Below are 5,395 nucleotides of genomic sequence, written 5' to 3' on the forward strand. Positions count from 1 at the left end.
TTGCTTTATCTACTGGATGGGATGCATTCTAAAACCATGCATAGCCAATCTATAACCCGGCAATAAACTCGCTACATTGTTGAAGCTGCACTGTATTCTAAGTTGTACACTGTGTCCTAACAAGATGCTTTCTAGAGCAGAGGAAGCTCTCTATTGAGTTGCCTTATTCTGGATAGTGAACTCTAAAGGGCCTCGCTATCCGGTTTGAAATGTGAGGCCGGGAAACTTGTAGTAAGTCTTCTACAAAGCTGTCACTAGTCTTGCCAATTGTTCTTACCCTGGTATAAGGCTAGTTACCTGTCGAAACATAAAGGCTTTCAGCTCCTCTTTAGAAGCCGGAAGGGAGGAAACACCAAGTGTTCCAAATAACGACCTAGCCAATCGTTCTCTTAATAGCCTAGTCTGCATGGAAGGTATAAGGCTTTAGCTACGTCCCGTAAGGTAACTCTTCCACTGCAACCTATACTATATTACATCAATAAAACAAACACGAAAGAGGAAGGGGCATTGATCTACTCGCAAGAATAAGTTCAATCGCTTGCCCATAGGATCGGGGCGGGGTGTAGTATCATCGTAATGAAGACAAGAGAGCAAGGGTCAAAGACCGAACCATCATAGACCACCGATTCTTTCTCCTTTGTACACAGCTTCCACCCTCCGATTCTTTCTCCTTTGTACACTTGTACACAGCTTCTACCCTGATAGCATGAACATCACCCGACCGTTCGGGTTCAGGCGCCAGGCACTACAGCAACACAATGGAAAGAGAATGATTTACTGAGCTATGAGCTAGCTCTCTTACTGGCCTTATATTAAAGGAGCAAGAACACAGTCTCTTCTACGATAATATCAAACCACATCATGGACCGGATTTGGAACCGCTGCTATTGCTAAACCATCAACAAAGCAACGAAATGAAACCATACTATCAAGTGAAAGAACATAGATCATCGATAAAGTCATCTGAAACCTATCTTATACCAAGCAAAGCGGAATTAGGAGCGTAAAAAACCATTTCCTTCCTTCCGTTGAGGTCCAAACCTTGGATTGGAAGTTGAGATTATAGCTTCCCATCGTACTAACTGAAGGTATGGTTTAGTCAGGGCTTCGGACATGAGTTCCAACGAGGTCCCCAACCTTAATAGAATTGAAGACGGTGGGAAAGTAACATGAAGGGCCAAGTAACTACTAATGTTACGCGGCAGGAGTCCTCGCAATCGGATCATTCCAAATAGCTTCTCCAGGAGGGGCCAAAAAGTCTGGTAGATTCACGTTTTCCCGTCTTTTTTCATAGCAATATGTATAAAGTAGTTGACTCGACCTCTGCTCAGGCTCTCATCTAATCTAACTCCGGCTCTGTGAACTCTTTCTCCTCTGATCTTGCCTCAGATCTTGCTCTTAACCAACCCTAGTTCTCGTTCTATTTCCTTTAAGTTCACACCCACCCTAACAAGCAAGTCAGTCCACAAGCCCAGCTGCTGGCAAGGCAACTACACCTCTACTCTTATCTTGCTAATCTAACTCTGTCAACTAATTCTTCTTTCTGACCTGACCCGATTGCTATTGCTGCTGGCTACTATCATACGGCTCCCGTTAGCTCACTTGGTCCTTATAAACTGATCTCTCTACTCAAGTCCTGTGTCCGCCAAGTCCTGTTTGAGGCTTACCCAATTGATTCTTTCCTTTCAAGCGCCTTGTCAACAACTACGGAATTGGAATCTATCTCGCCTAGCACATAAGTAAGTAAATAAACCAACCCCAGCCCGGATCGGATCTTGCTTCCTAAACAGAGACTTCTCTAGCTTCTCTTCTGCTTTATCTGGGCATTCGGCTGAGGCTTCTGATCTTTCTCTGGTTTACTCAATCTTCTTTGATGCGCTAAGTGGCAAAAGCATAAAAGTTCAGTAAGTTCGGGCAAGAGCATTGTCTGCAAACACTTATTAGAGGTCGGGTGGGCGAAGCCGAATCATCAAATTCCATTCTAGTAGAGTGGACAAGAGAATAAAAGCATTTGGAGAAGGATCCGGATAAAAAGGCGAAGCCGAATCATCAGCTGCCCTAGGTTCTTAATGTGGAGTTCCAGAAGCCGACCCGAGTTAATCATACTATATGCTTTAAGCTTGAACTACTTCCTACTACTTCCTTTCATTCTTGAGCAGGTGCGTTAGCGGGTTAAACAACAGCTGATTTGAATGTTTTCCTTGACTCTAAGCTTGACTCAGTGCTAACGTAAGAGTAATTAGTTTGAGGCAAAGGGGATATAGGGGTGTATTGAGTGTATTGAGTATTTTGTATAGAACCTTGTAAGAGGAGAAGGGTTAACTCACTAACGCGTAACTAGTCACTAGTTCCTTCGCCACCCGGATACTTTGTTTGTGAGCGGCCAGCCAATTACTGTTCTAGAATAATCCAAATCTTCAGCACCAGAATAAGAAATTGATAGTATTGTTTCGGGTGAAGCGGAAGCAACTGGTAGATCACAATCAGACAGAACTCCGTAAGCTGATCAAATTAGGACTCGTACGTTAGCTGACTTACTTTCCCCTTTCTTTGCTAACCTCTGATCTTAGCGTGAAGTATTATGTTGTTGGACCATAATCCAAAGTAAGAGCAATTAGGCCTCTCTCCACAACAAGGAGCTAAAGGAATTCCAATCAACCACTTTGAGCTACAGCGAGCTACAGCAATCCGTTTACCTTTCTCCACGATGTCTTGTCCCAACTTCACTGTCTGCTTAAGAATTTATGGAATTTCATCTTTCTTGCGCAGCGCCGTATCGGATTAACCTAGTTGTCAAGAGAAGAGAGTTGGGATGGGACACGAAGTACTGTGTTTGAGGTAAAGGCGTGAAAGCCCCCTTCTGACTCTAAGGAAGAGTAACGCCCTGCTTCCTTTCGCACAGCTTCTGATCTTTATCCTTCTAAGGCTCCTGAGTAAGCTTTAGATTCTGCTCCTTACTATTTGACAAACTCTTTCTTACTTTCGATACTAATACACAAACTCTTATACTAATTGCTAGGTTGTAGGTAGGCGAGAAAGAGCAAACAAACTACGACTTCTCTATTTACTACTTGCTTAACACAGAGGGACAACTCAGTACTTACCTAGGTTATTAAACCCCATAAGTATAGGTTCCAATACCGCCGGCTATAATCCCTGTTTTCTTACTAAACACATAGGAAAGGCTTACAATTGAATCTCTATAACCGTCACCCGCCTATCTAATAGGAATTGAAGAGCTCACTGCTTGACTAAAGAAAATAAGTTCATTTGACTTAGACACAAGCCAACCACAATTAGTCTTGCGCTGCACCCTACCTCTATACTTCCGAGGTATTGGTATTAAGAGAGTAGAGGGCCATAATACATAATTGATAGTGCACATTCTAACTAATCATTTCATAAGTAAGTATTAGAATAGAGCAATAGAGCAGTTCGAGTCTCCTTCAGTGCCAGGAAAGTTTACTATACTAAATAATTAGCTGTGTCAGGAAGGGAAACCAGAGAATCCGCCGAAGCAGGAGCTGAATTAGGATCTGTGTGAGAGGAGAGGGATAGTTTGCCCCTTGCCCACCTGGTGCTCTTTCTACAAATACAGATGAAACAGCTTCCCGACCCGAACTCTTACCTAGGGCAACCATACCTCCATCTCTGGTCGACCACTACTCCACTCGGGAAAGTACCCAAAGAGACAAGACGGAAGTACCATATTCTAAGTTGGGCAGCTTATTCTCTTGTTGAGAACACCTACACAGCATCCTCAAAAGCAAGAATGAAACTCTATCACTTCGGTAGTGCTCTGTGATGTGCTCTTCAATTCTATTCGACCTTTAGGAGTGGAGCAAACCATTTATTTCATTGACATATAAAGAAATAGCCAAGGATAGGATTGGTAACTCCACTTATTGTCCTGTCCCGCGCTTACCGCAACACCTTGTCCTCATTTTTGTGTTCACCTAAGGTTATGAACAAGTCCTAATTTCAGAGTAGCCAACACTAACAGTCATGTCAACTGCTTCTTGTTCAGCTGACCTCTTTGCGTCTGCAGTAACACAACAGATATCTACATTCCACTTTAGTTCCTTTTCTCTTTCGTATCAAATGGGGGCAGGTCTCCTCTGTTTAGCTGATCGATCGCTTTCGCCGGACTATTATAAGCGAGCTGAGCTCTCTCTAATGAACCTAACTATAGGATAGGGCGGGGAAGAAGAAAGGGCCGCTAGTTCCTGTTTGTTCTAATGTATTTATGCACGAGTCTTGCCTTTGTTGCCAGGCGGAGCTGAGGGGGCTTAAACAGGACTTGCTCGTCAAGAGTTATAGTAGTGTTTTTCTAGGCTCCTCTCTCTATTTGTAGTAGTTACTAGGCTAGAATGAAGTTACTCGGGTAGTTGCGGAATTCCTATACTAGGCGCGGGTAGTTGTCCAGAGGCGTAGTAGTCCTGTTCGAGTGTTAGTTGAAGACCTGATTGATGGATATAACAGCGCTACCGCTATACATTAGTAGTTGCTTGGTCATTAGTAGTGTCTTGGAGGTGAATTTTCTCTATCTTTATTAAGGATAACTGATCAAACAAGGGAGTAACAGCCTATAGCTACTAACAATCAGACTCCAATCAGTGCCAACCAGACCTAAACAAGTGAGTTACAGATTGATACCAGTGCTTCCAAGCCCAAGATAAGAGGACTTGTTGTTTGCAAAGGTGAGGAAGCCGGCAGGGTAGCAAGTAGTAGAGTAGTTAAGTATACGAGTAGTTCTGTTCGAGGTAAAGTTGATTCAGTAGTTGTTAGTTGACATAGGTAGATGAGCCAGAGGTCTAGGATATCGGAGTTTCATAAGAGAAAGAATTCATTTAGTAAAGATAAGACTCACTCGTTCACAAGGAAACTAGACTAAACTTTCCAGGGGTAGGAGCAAGAGGAGTGGGAAAGAAAGAAGGTGTTGTTTGAGTTCAAAGAGACAGAGCCTGAGGTAAAGAATAGGGCAATCGGAGCCTTATTTAGCATCCTGAGATGGCTTTATGGGAAATATGACATGACGCACCCCCTTTGGGACCTAGAAATGAATTAGAAACCCTTTATTGATGGTTTGGGAACTCTTCTAGGGTGGTGGACTGGACTTCAGTTACTCAGGTAGGGGAGGATTGTTTACTTACTTGTTTTATTCCTGAAATTGACTAGCGGCCCTGCCCTCTTACCCCAAGGCATAGGGTGGTGAAGCGAATAGTGAAATCAAAGAGCCAAGACTTCAACAAGTACAACTAAGAATCAAACAACTAACAATAAGACTGATGCGGTGTCTAGGCAGCCTTAAACTAGTGCATCACAGCCTGGCCAAGCAACTACTTAGTTCAAAGAGTAAGAGGAGAGAGAGGCTCGCCCCCCAGTTGATAGTTCA

Source organism: Musa acuminata, chromosome BXJ3-2 (assembly GCF_036884655.1).
Source record: "Musa acuminata AAA Group cultivar baxijiao chromosome BXJ3-2, Cavendish_Baxijiao_AAA, whole genome shotgun sequence".
Classification (NCBI taxonomy): Eukaryota; Viridiplantae; Streptophyta; class Magnoliopsida; order Zingiberales; family Musaceae; genus Musa; species Musa acuminata.